A 23867-nucleotide genomic window follows, 5' to 3' on the forward strand; every position below is an offset into this window, starting at 1 on the left:
GGCCATATTATTGGTTGTGTGTGTGTGTGTGTGTGTGTTTAACCACACATGCATTAAGTCACCTATCTGCATCAGTAAAACTCACCGGAAAGAGAACTGTGATATAAACAAAGATTGCTTCTCACTTCAGTGTTTAGCCATACGCTTGAGCTGATCCATTATGCAAAAGGAAGAAGATGAAAGATATGCATGAACTATACATTGTTAGACAGTCCTCATGCTCTGATCCATCTAGAATCCTGAATCGGGGAATGCAGGGAATAATAAACACATTATTTATCTTTCCATACACAATTTTGTACGATCTTAATACACATAGGCCCAGCTCAGGTAAAATTAGTACTTATACACACTGAAATCAGTGGTGCTTAACAGAGTTATAAGTAATTGATCCCATTGTCCTGACTCCCATAATTCTCCCAACTAGAATGCAACTATTGCATCATTAGAGTTGGAACTTTAATAGTGGCAGCACTGCTATAAATATGCTACAAAACAAAACCAAAGAATGTTGTGTATATCACATGTTAGTTACATACCAACCTTACCTCTGAGCAAAAAGACTTGCCCTTCCTACATCACGCGCATGTGGTGTGACGTGAAGAACTGAGCCTCGTATTAGCTTGTGGTCTAAAGTAAATATTGTCATGATGCTTTCGAAACAAGAACAACGGAGTTGGATAAAGATTGAATGTGCCAGAGGGCATACAGCACAACAGTGTCATCAAGGTCATCAAGAGGCTTGCGGGGAATCTGCATTGCCTCACAGAACAGTGGCAAGGTGGGTAAAAGCCTTCAACAAAGGGCGCCAAAATGTGGCAGACATGCTTCGGCCAGGTTGTGTTAGCGAAGTAGAAGTGAATGCTGTTGCCGCACTCATAGACAGTGATCGACGCCATACAATTTGTGAGCTGGCCCGAAACACAGGATTTGCACATATGACTGTGCTCCACATTCTGAAAGAATGCCTGGGCATGAGAAAAAATGTTTCATGATGAGTTTTACGTCATTTGACGGAAATGCAGATACAATGCGGCTCGTATCCACTTGGACCACTATGAGCATGAAGGAGAGGCTTTCTTACACCGTATCATTACACTGGATGAACTGAAATGGCAATCGAACAAATGGTGTCATTAAGGGTCACCACGAAGTTCGAAATTTCATCAGAACCACAGCAATGTGAAAGTTATTGTGATTCTCGTGTACGACTGGTGTCATCCTAATGCATACCATTCCCCCACATCAGACCATCAATGATTAGTATTACTGCTCATTTTTGGAACACCATCTCAGACCAGCTTTAAGGGAAAAAAACAGTGACAGTTTCTGCAGAATGCCCCTATCATTTTGTATGATAATGCTCAACCTCATGTAGCGCAAGCTGTGGCTGATTTGCTCAATTGATGGGGCTGGGAAGTGCTGTACCATCCACCACACTCCCCAGACTTAAGCCCTTGTGACGTTGACTTAATTTCTAAGATGAAGGAACCACTTTGTGGCATTCTCCTCAGAACTGTTCAAGAGATTCTTGCGGCAGTAGACTGCTTCATTGGAACTGTCAACAGAATAGGCGCTGACTTGCACATCATTAGAAACGGGTTGTACACAATGCTGGTGCCTATATTGAAGGACTGTAAAACTTGGTGGCATATATCACTTTTGTATGATATGTAAATAAATAGTTGCCACTATTAAAGTTCCAACCCTCATATATATTGGCTAAACTTTCAACTACTAGCTCACTATTCAATTCATTCTACTTAGCATTAATAACTCAGTTCAGATCATTGATTCCAATGGAATTTAAGCAAGGTGGCTTGCTTAAATTTGATTGGCTTGGAGACTGCATTTTAATATATAGGTATAAGTCCAACATTCACAGATGCTTGAATACCCTTGATTTATACCACATGAGTGAATATGATGCTAGAAGGATTAGTATGCTTATACTAGGTAACTGCATAAATGCTAGTTATCTGCTCCCATTTTGTATATATCATCCAACAATTACCAAAGATCTTTCAGGAATACAGAATCTTCCCCTATTACTTTTGTAAGCTTCTTGCTCATATTATCACAGGAGCTTCATTTCAAGTGCCAATCTGACCTCTTGTCCCCTGATACATTGTCCAGAGATAATTTAGATGGGGTGACATTTTCATTGCCCTCAAATATTTCATATTTTTAAATATTTTATAGCAAATTAAATGTTAATTGTGATCTGTCTTAGGGAAGAAACCATTGTACTGCTCAATTAGCATTAACTTATTAGCCATCAAATATTTAAAGAGTTCCCACCCAGACTTCCCACTGCCCCTCTGCGGAATTGCTTTTTCTTTTGGAGGCACATGTCAGAGACTCTCAAAAGTCATATATCATGCATTTCCTCCTCTGCTGGTGCCCATGGTCCCCTGTTGCATATGTATTCATGCATATACCAATTTATAAACAATCCCTACTTATTGAATGAACTGAGCATTTAAAATAGTAAAACTTAAAAGGAGCTGTTACTTTGCTCACTAGTTCACATCCCTAACTCGATCCCTAGAATGATCTGTAATTGAAGGCCTATGAAAGATGCTTGTGACAGCTGGCTGCATGGTCTTTCAAAAAATTGCCAGTGTAGCATTCTGAGAGATATGAATGTTCTTGGCTTGGGGGGGGGGGGGGTGTGAATCCATGTTTATGTCAATAAATTGAAAGGGTGGCAACCTCAAATTTGCTTGTCTGGTCTTAGAGCCACCGCAAACTAGCGTCTTGGGAGAGCAAACTGTGCCAGCACAACCGATGATGTCGAAGACTCCGCCTCTTTCTCCACCTATTTATCCGCAGCCGCGTGGTTTTCCTTTTGCTAGGGCAGCGATGCGAGTGTACTCTCGCTGTTGAATTCTGTCAACAGCGAGAGTACGCTCGCATCGCTGCCCTAGCAAAGGGAAAACCACTAGGCCTGGGTAACAACAGAAAAATTTGTTTCTAAAATCGATTCGTTTTTTGGAGTTTTTTGTGTTTCGATATTTAAAAGAATTCCAAAATTTTTCTTAAAAAAACTTCGATATTTACGAAATTTCGTAAATGTTAAAAAATACGAAACATTAACGAAACAAATACGAAACAATAACGAATCGATTCATTAATGGCGGACGCGACGCTAAAAAACCTCCAAATGGGACAGGGGGAACTTCTGAAGCTTCCCTCTCCCTCTGTTGTTGACTGTTGGTGTGATATTATAATTTTTTTTCAGTAATTAAACAAAAAACAACTACAAAACTTGCCCCAGACATGCGGAAATAATAACGACCTCAAACCGATAACGAAACGAATACATAACGAATCTGAAGCATTTACGAAACAAATTTAAAAATTCGTTTCGTTTTTAAGTTGCTCCAGAATGGTTCGTTATCGCTTCGTTTTCAAAAAAAATAACGAATTTTTAACGAATTGCGAATTAACGAAACGAAACCGCCCAGCCCTAAAAACCACGCGGTCGCGGAGAAAGAGGCAGAGAAAGAGGCGGAGTCTTTGACGTCATCGGTCGTGCTGGCACAGTTTGCTCTCCCAAGACGCTAGTTTGCGGCGGCTCTTAGATTCTTTCCCAGTTGCAGAAACACTCTCTGAGTGAGTGTTCCTGCTGGCAGGTTTAGTTGGTCCTCTTTCCTTTTGCAGCCCTTCACTGTTCTGGAGGGAGAGTTACTGGGAATGAGGAACTGTGAATCAATGATAAATGTCTCGCCCACATTCACCTGAAGGACTGCATCTTGGATTGAAAAACAAGCCACTGTGTGCTTCCTGAGGATTGATTAACATTTACACTGCACAGTCAATCAGACATCTGCATTTTCTGGGGTTTGGAGCACAGGACCTCCATAAACGTAGAAAACAATGAATAAAGAAATCACTATTTTGCATAAAGAATACCTCTGTAGAATTTTTTAGGGCTTCCAGCATGGCTCTAAAGTCAACATCTGCTGGAATCACATTGGAGGGATTCCTATAGTTCTGTTTCCTCTAGAAATCTCTTGGTTCTCCAGCACTGGAGGACCTAGAGATTCCAAGAAAGAACATTTTGTTATGTGAATAATCATATCTGCAAAAGTCAAAAACAACAAATGTAGAGGGACAACTCTGTTTTATTTTATTTCAAAAATGTATATTTTATTTAATTTTTATCCAACCTTTCTCCAGGATATGAAGGAGGCATATGGATTCATCTCTCTTTCATCCATAATTACCCTCCCGATATACCTATGAGGTAGTAATAGGCCCAAGGTCACTTACCCAGTTTCATGGCTGAGTAGGGATTTCAGTCTGGACATCTCTATTCTGGGTCTAACACTCTGTCATGCAGACAGTCAAAGGAGATCTCCAAACACACTAATTTCCTGTGTGGATGGTAATAAAACAGTTTAAGTAAGAACTATATATCAATCTGGTATGCTAAGGAATCTTAGAGACTGATTGTGAAAATAGGTAACATAAGCTGTTGTAAGACCTGGTTGTGGAACTGAAACGACATTGGTTGTCTTGGTAGATGATCTCCAAAGAGAGCTAGACAGGGGGAGTGTGTTCCTGTTGGTTCTCCTGGATCTCTCAGTGGTGTTTGATACATCGACCATGGTATCCTTCTGGGTCAACTTGCTGGGATGGAATTAGAAGGCATTATTTTGTTAAAAACAGTGACAACATCTGCAGAAGACATCTTCTCTACCCAACCAGAAAGGGTCTTCAAGTCATCCATCAATTTGTGCCACCCGGAATTTCAATGATTTTCTTAGGCAAAAAAAATCTTCAGAGGTAGTTATTGCCTATTCCTTCCTCTAAAATATAGTTTACATGATATTCATTGGCAGTCTCTCATCTAGCCAGGGGTGACACATCTTAGATTAAAACTCCAGGTAGTCTTGGATGACACACATTTCCTTGAGACATTTCAAACCAGCTTAAGATCAAAATGTAGAATTGAGACTGCTATGGTTGCCTTAGTAAATGATTTCCATCTCAACACAGACAGGGAGAATGTGACTATGTTGGTGCTTCTAGATCTCTCAATAGTCTTCGATACCATCAATCATGGTATCCTTCTGGAACACGTGGGGGTGGGTGGGAATTGGAGGTACTGTGTTGTAGTGGTTCCAGTTGTACCTCTTAGGCAGGTTCCAGATGGTAGCACTTGGGAATAGCTGCTCCCCAAAAATGAGCTGTTAAGTAGTATCCCACAAGGTGCCATTCTATCCCTAATGCTATTTAATATTTACATGAAGCTGCTGGGAGAGATCATTCGTAGGCATGGGGCAAGGTGTTATCAGTTTGCTTATTACACCCAAATATATGTTTCCATGCCTTTAAAAACAGCTTCAACAAAGGATAGTGTGTCTCCTCTGAATGAATGCCTGGAATGAATGTAGCATTTGTTGGATATTCTTAGTGGGTCTGTAGATATTTTGTATGTTGTGTTTCCTCATCAGCTTCCCTATACAGTCAGTGGTTCAGTTGATGTATGGCAAGAACACTTTCCCTCTGGGTGGATTGTTGTCTTTATTCTCATGGCTTGTTTTTGGTCTTGCAGCTCTTCTGATGTCTGCGGTGGAACCACCTAAACAACTTTGCTGAAATGCTACATCCAGCAAAGGACAAGAGGGATCCTCTCACCCCTGCAGGGGTCTACCATATACAATGCAGCTGTGGACAAGTCTACATAGGGACTGCCAAGAGCAGTATTGCCCAAACACGAATCAAGGAACATGAAAGACACTGCAGACTACTTCAACCAGAGAAGTCAGCCATAGCAGAGCACCTGATGAACCAACCTGGACACAGTATATTATTTGAGGACACAGAAATGTTGGACCACTCTAACAACTACCATGTCAGGCTACACAGAGAAGCCAATGAACTCCACAAAGCATGTGGACAATTTCAACAGAATGGAAGAAACCATGAAAATGAACAAAATCTGGCTATCAGTACTAAAAAACTCTAAAATTATAACAGTAAATAAAAAATGGAACTCAAACACATGGGAACTCCAGACAAGAAACAACCGGGAACACCTAATCACTTCTCAAGAAAGGAATTTCTCAGGCAGTAACAAGCCACACTTAAAAAGTGTCAGGCCATCAAATGCTAATCAAGGCGGCCAATTGAAACATTCACACCTATCTCCAAGACACAAGAGTTCTTTCTCCCACCCTGGACCTTCCACAGATATACAAACCCAATTTTCCTAGTTTACAACAAACCTCACAACCTCCGAGGATGCTTGCCACAGATGCAGTGATTCTGGCCATGAAAGCCTTCGACAATGCATTGTTCAAAATCTGTTGGTCACACTGAGGGGCTGTTGTTTGAATAGTGAATTAAAAAAAATTCTAAATAAACAAATGTATCTCTTGCCACCACCATTGTATCTTCTTGATCCTATGCCTTCCCCGGTTCCATGCATGACAAATGTTGAACTCAGTGAGATGAAGTGATGTGTCTGGCCTTGCAAAAACACTGTTTTGTAACACTGACAGCTTGGAAGAAAGAGAACAATGATGATAAATGGTATTTTAATTGCCCACTGATTGGGAAACAATGGCAGTTTCATTATCACACAGAAGCAGTAGCTATGTTCTCTGAAATGTAAATACTGACAAAGGGCATAAAAGGAACAGAATTACCATACTCTGTACAATGGAGCTAAGACATAGAGGGGATAGAAACTTGACTCTGTCTCTAAGAGAATTAGATTACAAGGCACAAAACTCTTGCCTGTCAATGTGCCTACAGCATACCACATAAGGTAAGTGATGTAGCTCCCTATGAGATTTGTATTATGTGGGTAATATACTATGCATGATGCTATTTAGAGGAATCACGTAGGTGGAGGCATTATTCATATGAGAAGGCTGGCAATGGCAATTACATCCCTTGTCATATGTGTTAAGTGAAAGGTTGCCAGGTGAAAAAAGAGACAGGGCTCCAATATCTTTAATGGTTGCCTAAATGAGGGAATTTGAGCAGGTGCTGCTGGTCATGCTAATTTTCTTTATTTTACACACTTATTCAATTTACAGGAGCCATTTCCCTTATTTAGTTTGGCAACCATAGTTAAGTGCACAATGGGGGTTGTTAAGATCTGTGGATCTAAAACTCATTTTGTTGGATTGGACTAAAGTCCTTTGCAGGAGAGAAACTTTTTGAACATGGATAGGGATATAGAAATATAAAAAAAACGGTCTTATATAAACCACAGGTCCATCCTGCCTGGTATTGTGAATATTTTAATGGTTTTCTAGAGTTGTACCTCAAGATAACAGGGACTCCATCTACATCGAACTTTATATATACAAATCAGATATTATATTAGCGACTTGTGCCTCAGATTCCCTTGACCCTTGCTGATTGGGGCAAATTGAAATTACAATCCAGTAAATGGCACTGATGGCGCTGCATGTAGTCATGCTGGCCACATGACCTTGGAGGTGTTTATGGACAACGCTGGCTCTTTGGCTTAGAAATGGAGATGCGAATCAACCCCCAGAGTCAGACATGACTGGACTTTGACTGGATGTCAGGGGAAAATCTTTACCTTTACCTTAAATGGAGCGGATGGGAAGCTCACAAGTTGGGTATGAAGGCAATGGCTATTTCTTGTTTCTCCAAAGCATTTTGTATTCAGATATCACATTGTCTCTGGAACAAGCAGTGAAAACCTTGCTAAAATCTCTTAGTAAAAATAACCTGCGAGAAACCAAAGTAATTTTTTCCAAACTGCTCTAAACATGAAAGCATTGACTATTGGCAATTGAAAGCGTGTGGATTATGTAGGAGCACAATTTTCCACTATCCTGAAGTCGACTATAGACTCCTCTATATTTGTGCATTTGGAGCTGGTTTGGTTATTCAGCTTAATTTTTTTATCTCAACATTTAACAAAAGATGCCTTAATTTTAGGAAATTTAATGACAATATAAAAATTGTTAATTGATGTTACAAAACATCAAAATTAGGGATAAATAAGAAAGCCAGCATGGTGTAATGATTTGAGCATCGTGCTCTAACTCTCGTGATTATGATTAAAATCCTCACTTGGCCATCAAAACTCAGTAAATTACCATGGTCAAATCACACTCAGTAGCAAGGAAGGCCAAAAAATGATATAATATGTTCATTTTAGGGGTGTTGTACATTAGGAACAACTTGAAAGCACACAATAATAAAATACACAGGGATGAGATTACAGAAAGGTTAAAACCATATAACTTATAAAAATGAGTTTATTAAAATTTGCACATTTTTACAGTAGTTGAAGGGGAGAGGCTGGTCAAGTCTTCTTAATAAATACGCATACAAAGGGCCAGATCTGAGAAAGCTCTGTCCTAGTTCCCTATCAACCCCTCAAATGAAATCAAAGTAGGTCTCTGAATGAGAGGGTTCACGTTGTTAGGGAGTAATTTGGATATTTTGTGGGCCTCTGCACAGATCCCGCAACAACAAATCAGGGATTAGCTTGCAGCACTGCCAAGTTTGGAAGAAGTCAGCAATGTTATCAGCCAACAAAAAACAAAAACAAAAAACAAACAAAGCCAGTGGACATGATGGTATCTCTGCTGAAATCTTTAAAGACACTGAAATACAACACCGCCTAAGTTCTGCGAGTGCAACATTTTTCCGAATGAAGCAGAGAGTGTTTGAGGACTGGAACATCTGTAGGGATACCAAGGTGCTTGTTTATAAAGCTATTGTCCTCCCAACCCTACTATACATCTGTGTGACGTGGACTATCTACAGATGTCACATACAACTCCTAAAATGATTTCATCAGTGCTGCCTCTGAAAAATCTTGCAGATCTCTTGGGAGGACAAGTGGACAAATGACAGCATGCTGGAAGAAGCGATGGTCCTCCACCATCAACTCCGCGGGACTGGCCACATTGTCCAGATACCCAACCACCATCTCCCAAAGCAGTTGCTCTATTCTGAACTCAAGAATGGAAAATGGAATGTTGGATGGGCAGGAAAAGAGATTTAAAGATAGGCTCAAAGCCAATCTTTAAAACTCTGGCATAGACACTGAGAACTGGGAAGCCCTGGCCCTTGAGCACTCCAGCTGGAGGTCAGCTGTGACCAGCAGTGCTGCAGAATTTGAAGAGGTGCAATAGAGGGGAAAAGAGAGAAATGTGCCAAGAGGAAGGCACTTCAAGCCAGCCCCAACCAGGACTGCCTTCCACCAGGAAACCAATGCCCTTATTGCGGGAGAACATGCAGATCAAGAATAGGGTTCCACAGTCACCTACGGGCCCACAGTCGGTACACCGATCTTGGAAGACAATCCTACTTGGACAATGAGGGATCTCCTAAGTAAGTATTTGTAGCTTTGGCAAGACACCAGTACTATTTAGCAGAGAAAGCTAAAGACTTTATAAAACTACAATCCCCATGATCCCATGGCATTGAACCGTAGCAGTTAAAGTGGTATCAATTAATTTTTGACAGTGTAAATGTGCCCTGAGAGTGTGATCTTGTTATTTCTCTTGGACTTTTAAATATTTTGTGTGGCCAAGAGAAAGGAAATTTCACCAAGACGTTCAATGAATATGCTGGATGTGCTTTAGCACATGCTGGAGGTTTAATAGGGTTATGTTTTGTCTTTCTCATAGTTTCACAGCTGTGGCCTCTTTTACAGGCTTCATTGGCACTGGGAAATAGTTTTTTGATGTCAAGGCACAGTTGTACTGAAGGTAGGGAGGTAGGGAGGTAGTGAAGGATTCTGCAAGGAGATGTTAGATTTTTCTTATCTCAATCCTGGTTATATCATCACATGTCTCTTTCAGGATTCTGGTCACTAATTCCAGCAACCTACCAAGTCCCATGCAACAAAACAGCCAATCTTAGGACCTCATCACATTAGCCTTGGGCTCTGTTCTAGGACACTTCCAGGATGGAGCCTGGACAGAGCTATATCGGAGCCCATCAAATGACAAAGGGCTACTTCTGGTGTGGCTCAATCCTGGAAGAGTCATAAAACAGAGCCCAGACAACATGGGAGGCTTTTCGTGTTCTAATTAGTTAGAATGGGGCCAGCCAGGGGGAAGCCTGACAGTGAAAGAAGCAATGCAGGCAAGGTGGAACAATGGTTTTCTCCACTGCCTCATGGATTCACCACACTGCCTGGCAAATCCCCCACTGTTGCCTGTGTTAGGGACCTCCATGTGATGAGGTCCTTAGATTCTATACATTTCCATAAACATGCAAAGCCACTCCACCTTTAGTCTTGTAAATGTGCAAAATGTCTCCAAAATATCCACATACATGGAATCTTATCATATTTTGGCACTTTCTTTTATAGCATGCAAGGGAAAAGCAGATCCGTAATTACTCTACCTATTTTTGGTCATGATGTGAATACAAGTGGCATTTTAAATGATAGTTCTTCTTATGTCATGTTCCAAAGCTTAGTCTGATGATTCTTCATTAATGTATGAGGAATTGATAGAAATGTGTTCCCATAGAATGTAGCCTTACTTATAGTGTGCTGAGGATGGAGCACTGCATTCTGAAAGAAAGCCAACTGATATAACCTCATTTGTGAAGTAGTAGTTTGAGTGTTGTTCTAGGACTGAATCCCTCCTGAGCCATAGAAATCCATACTAGGTGACCTTGAACAAGTCATAGTCTCTCGGACTCAATAAAAGCTTGTCAAGAAAACCTTGGCATAGGGTCACGAAAAGTCACAATCAACCTCAACAACAAAGTCAAAAATAGCCATGAAGCAGTAAAAGTTTTGTTTCTGTTTAAATGAAAAAGCATTACCATTCCCAACAGTTTTGCTCATATTTTGGTATGCATCCCAATCCTCTCTCACCACTTAGTGAAAAGCCCTTAAAAAGTTGCAATCTCACCATATGTTCAACATTCAACATGCCAATTTCACTAAAAGAAGCCATCCATGTTGATTTCTGTCTTAAACACAGCCATATGAATTGACTTGTCATCCTGCGATTGTGAAATGAAATGAATGAAAACTGATGTGGCTACAGAAGCTATACAACATCTGTTCAATTGCAGTTTTTTTTTTTTAAAAAAAAAAACCAATTTATGTTGGAGATTACATTTTATGATGTTATTGCCTAATAGCACAGCATATTCTTGGGACTCTTATGAACATGACAATGTGGATATGGATTCTAAATCTCTAATTAGACTATTATTTAATTGTTATTAAGATTTGTAACTAATTGTTACACCACTGATTTTCTGTTACCAATAGCATTCTTGAATATACTTGTGGTCACGGATTGTATCATGACTTTAAGACATTTACAGGTAAATTTAACATTTCTCTAGTGATCTACTATATTGAGTGATCTTAACCAATCCAGGATCAGGTTCGTATCACTGCACAGCTATTTATACTGGTATGGTGAGAATTGTATTGTCGAAGGCTTTCATGGCCGGAATCACTCAGTTCTTGTGGGTTTTTTCGGGCTATATGGCCATGTTCTAGAGGCATTTCTCCTGACGTTTCGCCTGCATCTATGGCAAGCATCCTTGATGTAGTGTGTAGAGGGATGAGGCAAGTTAAAGACTAGGGGCCAGTAGATCAGTGAAATCAGTTCATTCCTTCAAGTCGTGGCTCCACTCCAACACTACTCACCTCTCAGCTCTAAAGAAAGCTATTCAGGCAATGTGGGAATGCACCCACTCTCTCCAGTGAAGGAGTAAACAATTCATTGGCCTTTCTGAATACCAGTGAAACATTTCCAGAAAAGGTGTTGTTCCAGGCAGTACTATCATATCAAAAGAGTACAAGAATTTGAGTCCAGCTCAGATTTTGCCTCCATCCTAATAAAAACTCTGAACCCTTGAGGAAGATGGCTCTTAATGTGCTCTATGCAAATACCATGAAGTAATGAATTACTACATGGGCACAGTAATTTGAGAATCTATTCCCCTAAATCATCCAAATTCCTCCAGTAGAACTGTTCTGACAGATTCTTGGCTAAGTAAGAGGCAAATATTCTGAGAGAACAAACTGTAGGTTTATTTTGTTTTTGTTTTGGCTTTTTTAAAAAAAACACACAGAGTCTAGAGTTCAGTAAAATGTCAGGGCCAAAAAATTAGCACTCTTAATTCCCATACAAGCTATACAAGCTTATTTACAATTTATGGGCAAAAAAAAAAAAAAATGTCTCTATGACCTGCAATGTATCACTTTGCTGATACAGCAAAACTAAAATTGTTATGCTCCCCTTTCCAGTGCCACTTTCCACAAAATATAAGACTCAAATTGCAAGTGACCTGCAGAGTTCACAGTACCGGACAGCTGCCTATGGAGAGATAATGAATACAAGTCCCTAAGTCCAGGAAGAAAAAAGAAATGCATAACACAGAAGTTGATGGACGAGGGGGATTAAGCAGTTAACAGCACAACTTTGGTTCAAAGTGAATTTCATTTTGTGTCTTTCTAATCTTATTCTGCTCCTTTTTTTTTCACACAATCAAATCAACTGCAATAGTTGCCACAGGGAAGCAATGGGACTGGGAAAGGAGAGAGCCATAAAACAGCCTTTAATTTTACAAATGCATACAAGATTCAAAGGCTGGAGGCAGGAGTTCAGAGGGAAAAAATAAAGCAGGCAATGAGACAAATTTATACAAATGATGAACCAACCACTGTAGAAGGTTATCATGAAATGAGTTCGATGAATTACCATTTGAAGACTAAAAAGAGACTCAGGATGCATCCAGACAGCACCTAAAATGCAGAAGCACACACATTTTCCCCTGGGGTGTCCAAATGACACCTCAATTAAAAATGAATTCCTTCAGGACAAAGCAGGAAAACCCTGCTTTGTCTTGAAGTTATTTGATAGCTGGAAAAACCCAGGTCTTTCAGAAGACCTAGATCTTTCTAGCTGTATGTGCTGTTTGAATTGGGCCCAGGAATCAAGTCTCACACAACTTCCAGTCACAATTCAGACAGGTATCTTGGGATTTGTGGCCTCAAAATAACACAAGACAGCCCCCTCCCCCTCCCAAAAACCCTTTAAAAGCCTTTTACAAAGAAAATAACTCACCCGGCTGCCATTTCCCCTTCTCTGGAGCTCTCCTGGTGTGTAAAAATGACATGCCAGAAAAAAAAAAAAGGGGGGGGGGAGGAAAATCACTCCTGCCCTACCTTCTCCTGCCGTGTCATTTCTACACACCAGGAAAGCTCTGGAAAAGGGGGAATGGCAGCCTAGTAAGTTATTTTCTTTTTTTAAGGCTTTTAAAAGGGGATTTGTTTAATGTCAAGGGACACCCACACCAGAAAAGCACAAGCTTTCTGAAGCACGTGCAGACTGCAATGTGGGTCCAATTGGACATTAAAGTCCTGTCTGGAACTGCCTTCAGAGTTATCTCACATGCTGTGCAGTCCTCCATGTGAACGGTGAGCCATGCATCTTTTGGGTAGCTCAGCTACCTGAGGTTTTTGGCCTTTCCCCCATCTGGTGAGGGAAGGAGCAGAGTGCCAAAGTGAGTTGCCACACTTTCCCTTTTCTGATGCACCAATGCACCTTGCTCTGATGCCCCCATGCGATGAGGGAAGGGGGGAGGGCATGTGAGTCACCACAAGGCTCCCCGCACCTTCCATTTTGCCAGTTATTGCTGGCGAAATGGAACAAAATATACTGCCGGGGGGGGGGGGGGGGACACTCAAGGCAGTTTGCAACATACTAATGACAAAAATTCAATGCCAACATACAATACATAATGAAATCATAATAACTAATTAGTACATATAACCCTGAACTTAAAATCAATTAAAACCATTAAACATAAAACATACATAAAATTTAAACATTAGACAAAGCATAAAATCATCCTAGTATAAACATTAAAATCCCATGATCCAGAAATTGTATACCATAGCCATTCCAAATTGTCATTGCACATATTCCTTAATTATTCTTTGTACTGTATTATTTATTAGCCAAAGACTTGATCACTTAGGATTGAACTTCCCATTACTTGACATAATCTTAAATTAATTGTAAACCAGTCTTCTAGGAATGTTGAATCTGAAGTTTATGAAAATGGTATTTTCCCATCTTACAGCTTCTCAACATTTAAACAATTTTCAAAATTTATTTATTATTCTGTTTAAAAACACAACATGTTATTTATTATGTTAACATGTTGAACACAACATGTTATTTATTATTATTTATTTACTGTATTTATACCCCACACTTCTCAACCCCCTGGGGGCCTCAAGATGGCTTACATATATAGGCAACAATTTGATGCTAAACCATCAAAACTGGTTTCTCTCATGAGATACAGCTGATCTGTTTCAGGTGTGAGTTATGAAGGCAGTGATATCGATTGTGGGTTGTCTTTCTTTTGGCTGTAAAGCAAAAAAGTTCACACTTTCTCCCTGATAGCCCCTGGTCACTTCCTTGAAAAAAATCAACTAATGAAATTTTCAGATCTGTGGCGGCAACAAGCCTCTTAAGTAAATGTTTCATTTTCTTGCAAGACAATAATATTTTGCAGTACTGCCTAATCATGTATGCTTTTGCTTCATTACAAAAGCTTTTGATATACAAACTACACCTCCCACTTGCAGAATAAATACAAAAGTCTTTAAATAGCAAAATGCTCATTTTTTCAAATTAACATTTTAAGTGGGTATATAAACAGTGCTTTAGTACATTGTGAATCTGGATGTACAGAGTTGTGCAGCTCTGAACCTCTGAACTTCCAGAGAACTGTAATTTTCATACAACCCCCCCCCCCCCAAAAAAAAAACCAAACCAGAAAGGGCACGCAACAAAAAGAGAATACACACATTGGAAGGAGTTGTGTCCTAGCAGTTTTTTCGAATAGGGTTAGGGTGATATGAAGAAGGGCTAGGCAGGCATGTTTCTGTCTCAGGCAAGATGGCTTTACGATGGCAGAATCCATTTTAGGAGCCTTGTGTGCTAACATCCCAAAAGCATACTTGAAGAAAAAGATTTTTGCCTACTAGCAAAGGATGAACAAGGGGGGGGGGGGGTGGGGGAATCAGCCCCACGAAAAAGGGAATCCAGAGGGAGGAGGCAGCCATTGATAAAACTCTGTCTTGTCCTCACCAAACAAATCTATAATGCTTTTGGAATCAAGAGAATGCCCTTTCTTGATATAGTCTTTTTAAAAAGTCAGGCCATAAAGCATATAGAACTCAATAGGTACTTTGAATTGCACTTTGAATTGTGCCTAGAAATGAACCAGGCACATTTCAGTCAGTGAAGCTGTTTCAACATGGGAACCTGTAACCAACCTCAGTTCCCTGTAACTGACCTCAGTCAGCACTTCTGGTTGCAATATTTTGGATCTGCTAGAGTTTCTGAACAGTTGCCAAAGGCAGCCCCATGTTGAGTGTAACAGTTTGGACCTTTTAGCCCCCTGTGGCACAATGGGTTAAACCTTTGTGCCAGCAGGACTGCTGACCGAAAGGTCAGCAGTTTGAATCCAAGGAGCAGGATGAGCTCCCCATCTGTCAGTTCCAGCTTCTCATGTGGAGACATGAAAGAAGTCTCCTACAGGATGGTAAAACATCCTGGTGTCCCCTTGGCAATGTCCTTGCAGTGGCCAATTATCTCACACTAGAAATGACTTACAGTTTCTGAAGTCGCTTTTGACACAAAAAAGCTCCTAAAAACAAAGTCTGTGAGAAAAAACCCTGGGACGTTCAGCCAAACAACATTGGAAGGACCACATGATTACCTCTCCCTATATAGCTATTTGAATTGCAATCTCAGACATATATCCTACTAAGTTAAATGTTCTTTATACATGACTAAATGTGCATAACAAATGCTTGTGTGTAGCTCTATAGAAATATTTTCATTTAATTCTTAATGAAAAGTGTGCCATTCTTTACTGCCACGTAATTTATTTCCCTGCTATGTATTACCTAGCATTAGGAAAAGCAGTTCTAATAATAATGGGACTGTAAGTGGATTTATGTTGACAAATAGAAGAAAAACATGTCAATAGACTGATATGAGGGCAAAAATAGGTCTGCACTTTTAAAATACACTTAACCAAAGCTGGCACTTTTAAAATACACTTAACCAAAGCTAATTAAATAGGTATAAGGGAATAGGTGGAGTGAAGAGAAAGGAAGGGGGCAACAAAGAAAAAAAGAAGGCTATGCACTAGTGCCTTCAAAGTGAAATGTAGTGGCATGACGTTCTACGGAGTACTATATGATTCCCATATATAGCAGTGCCATGCAATCTTAACTTCTTTAACTTCCAGCAAAATAATAGCCAGTATAACATCCCATAGGAGTGAACTATACAGCTTTGGAAACTTTCTCCCATCTAGGTGGTTGTGTGTTTTCCGGGCTGTATGGCCATGTTCCAGAAGCATTCTCTCCTGACGTTTCACCTGCATCTATAACAGGCATTTCTCCCATCTGTTTCCTAGATTTGTCTGTGACCATGCTTGGATACAGAATCAGTGTTTGATGACAAAATTCATGTATAGCTCTCCATTCTGCAATGGTCTTATCACCTACCCTATGCAGTAGTACTGTGCCAGCATGCCATCAGGAGGTGGAATTCTCCCCTTCTACTCTTCCCCTCATTATCCCCCAATTTTCTGTTTTCTGATTATTGAATATTTAACACTTGTATTTGGCTTCTTTCATTTTTCATTGTTAAAAATGCAAAACTGCTATTAAAAAATTAAAAATGCAGAGCTGTGGAAGTCTGAGAATTTATTTATTTATTTACTATACTTGGATACTGCCTTTCTCAGCCAATCGGTGACTCAAGGCTGTTTACAACAAGTCAGTACACAGAATAGCAAAATACAGATTAAGCATTAAAACAATATAAAACCACAATAGAAACAGTAAAACCAACATCATTGGCATCTCCTAATTTTAAAAAAGTGGGATTATGAGAGTGTGCAGAAGTATAAATGCTGAAGTGGCACAATTGTGCAAATGAAGAGATGTGCAATATCGAAGGCACTCATCCTGAGATGTCTCTGTTGTCTATGATAGCATGACTGCCATGGAATGGTAACTTTGTGCCATAAAGTTCTTACTCTGTGTGAAAAATAAGATCGGCTGAACTAAAAATTAGTTTCTGACACTGAAAAAAATTGCTCAGATATTTCTTTGTAATGCATTTTTGGTGCCAAACTTTGGAAACTGCCATTTTTTCTAGTAAGTAAAGGTAAAGGTTTTCCCTTGACATTAAGTCCAGTCGTGTCTGACTCTGGGGGTTTGTGCTCATCTCCATTTCTAAACGGAAGAGCCGGCGTTGTCCGTAGACACCTCCAAGGTCATGTGGCTGGCATGACTGCATGAAGCGCCATTACCTTCCTGCAGCAAGGAGGGAAAATATTCCTGCCCATCAGAAAGAAATGTATGAAGATATACATCTCTGCTGTGGCTTCCATAATTTTTTTATCATTGAGCTGAGGGTTCTGAATGTGAAAATTCAAAACATCTGGATTCTTTGTCATCCCTATTCCTTACATGGTCACGCCTTGCCCCTGTTCCTCTTTCCTGATCCTGCAACCCAAGATCACAGAGGCATTTGGCGCCATGTTCCAAGAATAACATTGTAATTAAAATAGTGTGACACTATTATATCTTTCTAACAATTTAAAATATTGTTAGTTTCAGAAATTAACAGAGCCCCTGGTGGTGTCCTTGTCCTTGGCTCTTGCAGGATTTTTATCATTTAATGAAGTTTGCTGCTTTTAAAAAGTGTTCATACATATATATAGGAAAAGAGGAGTAGTGAAAACTTTTTTAAAAAGAGGATGTATGATTTTAATAAGCCATCCATTGCCTTTGGAAATCTGTGAAGTCTTTGAAAACAACAAATAAGCTATAAATTGTTGCACTACTAAATCCTTGTGCTTTTGATGGATTAAGAAGCCACAATAATCAAAAGAAGGTCAAAATGCAACTCCTATGATATAATTACTGCTGTCACTATATTCCCTTCCTTTGCTGCAGCTGATTTCCAATAGACTAATTACCTGTCCCACATTTCCAGGGAGAGTACCACAAAGAAATAGAATGTTTTCTGTTCTATATTACCCCTCAGATGTTGTATGCAGCCTTCTATTCTGCTTTTCTATGGTGCTGATGAAACCCGAGATCTTTATGAATCAGGGTGGAATATGAAGTTTGCTTCCAATTCACAGCCAAAAGGTAACTAATAACTAGCTATCTTTTGAAAAATGAAAACAAGTTCAGCTCTAAACAGTAGATCTTAGCATAGGTCTGTTGGTATTGCTGTTTATGGTCCCAACAGCTCTATGGCATAGGGATTAGATTATAGATTCATAGAATAATAAGAGTTGGAAGGGACCTCGTGGGCCAGTCCAACCCCCTGCCAAGAAGTAGGGAAATCAGAATCAAAATCACATTATGAGACTCAGGGGTCTTGAGGAAGCTTCATAGAAGAAGTAGACATTTGATATGAGGGTGCATCTACACTAGAGTTCATGTAGTTGGGCACCAGTTTAACTGTCATGGCTCAGTGCTATACAATCTAAGAGGAATCATAGAATCATTGAGTTGGAAGAGACTTTGTGGGCCATTCAGTCCAACCCCTGGCCAAGAAGCAGGAAAATCATATTGAAAGCACCCCTGGCTGATGGCCATCCAGCCTCTGTTTAAAAGCTTCCAAAGAAGTAGCCTCCACCACACTCCGGGGCAGAGAGTTCCACTGCTGAACAGCTCTCACAGTGAGGAAGTTCTTCTTCAAGTTCAGGTCGAATCACCTTTCCTACATTGTTCTGCATCCTAGTCTCCAGGGCTAGCAGAAAACAAGCTCGCTCCCTCCTCCCTATGACTTACCCTCACATATTTATACATAGCCATCATGTCTCCTCCTAGCCTTCTCTTCTGCAGGTTAAACATGCCCAGCTCTTTAAACCACTCTTCATAGGGCTTGTTCTCCAGACCCTTGATCATTTGAGTCACCCTCCTCTGGACACATTCCAGCTTATCAACAACTCCCTTCAACTGTGGTGCCCAGAATTGGACACAGTATTCCAGGTGTGCCCTGACCAAGGCAGAATACAGGGATAGTATGACTTTCCTGGAATTTACAAACAGTTGAAAAAGTGGGATGACAGAGGATGGATTGAGATTGCTCCTGCCAATTTGCAACAGTTGGGGGATATCTTGTTTATCTAAAAGCAGAATGAGGTATCCCCTAACAAACCCATGAGAAGAATGGGGGGGGGTGTGCAACTAAGCCTTCTCACCATGACTGAACCGGGCCTTTATTGTCATGTTCCTTAGTCCTAACCACAGCAAAATCAAAGGCTGCTTCAAATATGTTTCAGTTTCAATATTGTGTGCTCTTGAGCTTAACTGTTGTGTTTTTACAATTCCAAATGGAATGACTTTGAAGCTCAATGCATTTATTTTTTCATTACTTCACCTAAATATGGCTTCATTATTCACAGAAAATGGCTATAGGCTCCAGCCATTTGGAGTTTTTTTTTAAAAAAAATGATAAAGAGGCAGGTTAAGTTTAGATGTGAAAATAAGAAAGTTTGTTTTTCCAACAGTGTTCATATTTAGTAAGATTTTGCAAGGATGTGGATAAGGGATGTAGAGTTCCTGAGAGGAAAACTAGAGCCATCAACCTACTTGACCATCTCTAACTGGAAGTGCTTATTTGATTCTTATTATAAGTTTGTATTTATTTGCTTATTTTAATAACCCATGAAGAGACACTTAACACCAAATCCAATGAAAGGACAGAAATTACAAAGTGCTCTTTGAAGGAGAAAAGAAATCTGAAGACGTATTCAGCTACAGATATTTGAATGGTGTATACCAAGCCAGCTGCCTCACTCAGGAACTGAATTTCACAGCTTTTCCAAAATGTATAACTTTTTGAAAGTGAGAACACTATATTATTTGGAAGGTTGAAAAATATGCATACTATTTTTGTAACCTATTATAAATGTCCTAGATTTCTGAAAATATAATATTCTGAAGAGAAACAATCACATGCTCTGTGCTTCCTTGTTCCCTGTTTTTAACCTTGGCTTCTGATTCAATGCAGGTGTTGGTGATATGCAATTTTTTTATATAAAGTTAGATTTATTGATAACTGGCAAATAGAGGGAGAAAACATGGAGGCAGTAACAAACTTTGTACTTCTAGGTGCAGATTACTGCAGACGCAGACTACAGTCAGACTAATCAGAAGAGGTTTGCTTCTTGGGAGGAGAGCAATGACCAATCTCGATAAAATATTGAAGAGTAGAGACGTCACACTGGCAACCAAGATCCGCATAGTTAAAGCAATGGAAGACTTGGACATGGAAACACAATATTTAATGCAAAATAGACCTACTTTCCCCATTTAAACTGTAAATTACTCAACTCCCCCCCCCCCAAAAAAAAACCAACAAAAAACAAAACTGGAAGTCTGTAGCCCTTTCAGATATTTGGAGTCGAAATTCCAGTGATTCCACAGAGTACTGCTTAGGGATTTTTGGAATTGAAGTTGAAGTTTGGAACCATCAGCCACCTCATACACCTCATACATTCGTTGTCCTTGGCTTTAATGGTGTATGTATCATAGGATTTCATGATATGAAGCTGCTATTCCATGGCAATTGTGCTATCCTAGATAGTGGATATATACAGGGAGGAGCATCTTTGATATTGCGCCTCTCTTCATTTGCATAATTGTAGTTATTATCTAATCCATGATCTCATGATTGCACATCCACATTCCCTCAGAAATGTCCTCCCGCTCTTCCATTGCTTCACAGCTTTAGCAATGAATATCAACAGAAAAGGTAAAGATACAGTAAATAAAGAACACTACTAAAACAACCAGGGGAATTCCAGACAAGAATAATCAGGGCCAGCTAACACCTCCCAACAAAGAATCCTTCCAGGCAGCCACCAGCCAGGTATGAAGCTACAAGGCCATTACATTCTAATCAAGGTAACCAATTGCAACATTCATGCTTTCTCCCACCATGGGCATTCCACAGATATATAAACCTCACTTGCCAAGTTTCCAGATGACTTCACAACCCCCTTTTTAAATGTCAGGAGCTACTTGAGAAACTGTAAGTCGCTTCTGGTGTGAGAGAATTGGCTCTCTGAGGATGCCTGCCATAGATGTGGGCAAAATGTCAGGAGAGAATGCTTCTGGAACATGACCATACAGCCCGGTAAACTCACAGCAACCTATGAAACAGAATGTTTAGGGATTGCAAAGGTGGGAGAGTGGAGAGAAGGAGACTCCCACCTCCTCATGTTACTGTCACTGCCAGCATGCTGGTACAGAAGCACAATGAACCCTTTACACAAGGTATGGTAAATGATGGGATCTCTGTGGGATTGTGAGCTATTGATGGGTTAATCATGGGAGGCAGACTGGCAGCAAATGCATAAAGCATAATGTGATAGGGACAGACACCAAAGGTGATGATCCAGCTTCAATGCCAGTTTGCCTGCCTTGTGCAATAAATACCATAGATTTGCTATTCTGTTTGTACCTGGAAAGTTTCTGAACTATCAGCTGGTAAGTAAGGCACAAAGGGTGCCGTATTAACAAAGAAGGTTTTACCAGACTGTATGAACACCTTTGTGGATCTGTTTTATTTTCTTAGATGGTGATTGAATCAGAATAACGTTAACACCTAGATATTTGCAGAACTGTGATTCAGAGTTTGTTTTGAACTCCCTCAAGGGGGATGGGACATGGAGAGAATACACCACTTAGCAATAAAACACATCAATAAACTCCACATAACCACATCAATTAACAGCAATTAAATCTATAGCTCTATCTTCACAACTCTTCTGTTCTCAAATCTCTGAAGAATAGTCTCAAAAGGCCCTGGCACTTCCCATCTGATTCTGCAGGCCCTCTGTAGCGCTGCTGTCATTCACAGAAAAGAAAATCTTTGTTATCACAGCACAGCTGTTAAGTAACAGAGCCATCAGTATTCCTATTAGTGATAGGAAATGTCATTTGCTGTGAAGCATACATTGAAGACAGGACCCTACATTTGGAAAGCAAATAGGAAAAGACAGAGTTTGGTAAAACTTCAGCATTAGCAAAGCTGACTATACTCAGAAGTTTTAATCATAAACTACTTTTAGGTGGATTGAATGTGTGTAAAACATGGGTAACAATGATTCTGGCTTTGTGTATGTCACTAATGGAAAATACGACCCTTTTCTTCCACTGGTACTGAGATGGAAGAATTTCAAACTGTCTTGCTTTTCCTTTTGGCCATATACTGTATATACTCGAGTATAAGCCTACATTTTCAGTCCTTTTTTAGGCTGAAAAGGCTCTCCTCAGCTTATACCAGAGTCAAGGCTATTTGTTATATTACTCTGTTAATATGATTACATTTATTGTTTTACTCTATTTATTATTATTATTATTATTATTATTATTACATTTATAATTTAAGTTTATGATTTTTGTTATTATTACATTTATTATTTTACTCTATTATTATTGGAAGGATACGTAAGCACATTTACATTGAAGGTTAGAATAATGGTGTAATCGGAGTTGGACAGTCTTATCTTAAATTACATTAATTAACATTTAACCTACTGATGCCTCAATTAATGTACCTTTATTAGTATCTATTTTTATTTTGAAATTTACTAGTAGCTGCTGCATTTCCCATTGGCTTATACTCGAGTCAATACATTTTCCCAGTTTTTTGTGGTAAAATTAGGTGCCTCAGCTTATATTCAAGTCGGTTTGTACTCAAGTATATATGGTAACAAAATTATAGAAGTAGCATCTCCTATAGAATCTAGCAATTCCGCTTATATACATTTTCCAAAATGTATCATTTATCATTTATTATTCATTGTGGTCATAGCAAAGTAGTATATGCTCACCAATTTACTGCTCAAGATACTGCTCTTACAGACTCCCCTGGGTATCCTTAATTTGTGAAATAGTTAAGAAGCTAAATCCAAATGAAAAGAAACAAAAATAAGTTTGGTGCCATTAGTAGGGAAAAATAGTAATTAGTTTAACTTGCAATCAGTGCATCATAAATTGGTTGTTGACTCTGGACACGCAGAATTTTATATATGCATGAGTTCCTGGTGTCTTTATTCTCTTTTTGAGCTTTGTTTTCTCCTCGAGGTATCAGCAACTAAAAGTTTGGAGAGTGGTGAGCTGTGGGCAAAGACCTATTCATCATTAACTAAACATTTGCACAGCTTTTCCAGAATACATAATGAACAATGGGGAGAGGGCATGTTACCGATACAAAACAATCAGCATATTTTATGGTTTTCTCGGAGCAAATGTTCGTCTAATAAGCAAGTGAAATATGTTTATGCAAAATTGTGTGTATGAAATAAAGATACAGTTAGCATAAATATGCATCACGTTGACACAGTCAGAAATAGATCATAAAGAGAGCCAGAAAATGTATCAAAAGGTAATGGAACAATAGGGTGAAAGCCAATGGCAGAAATGAAACATCAGAACATGTCCTCTATCTCTCATCATTGCAGGCTCCAAGAGTTTGAAATGCAAAGTAATGTTCCAATTTCATAACATCTTTTTGTGGAAAAACAAACAGGTTGGTTTCCTTCTCAGTGTGAGTCTGCATGAAAGGATGGCTTTTCTACATTCCTTCCTTCCTGTTTGTTTCTCTGGTAATTTATTTAGAAGATATGAATGTTTGATCTTGTGTCTTTTTTCTACAAACAATTTTTTATGTTTTCACACCCTCCCAAGAACAGAAAGAAACCACCCAACCCATACAGGCATGTTACAGAAACTATGCCCCCCTGGCTACTGTTGAGATAGAGGTCCCATTAGGAATGAAAATAATATTTGGTTGAAA

Source organism: Anolis sagrei, chromosome 3 (assembly GCF_037176765.1).
Source record: "Anolis sagrei isolate rAnoSag1 chromosome 3, rAnoSag1.mat, whole genome shotgun sequence".
Classification (NCBI taxonomy): domain Eukaryota; kingdom Metazoa; phylum Chordata; class Lepidosauria; order Squamata; family Dactyloidae; genus Anolis; species Anolis sagrei.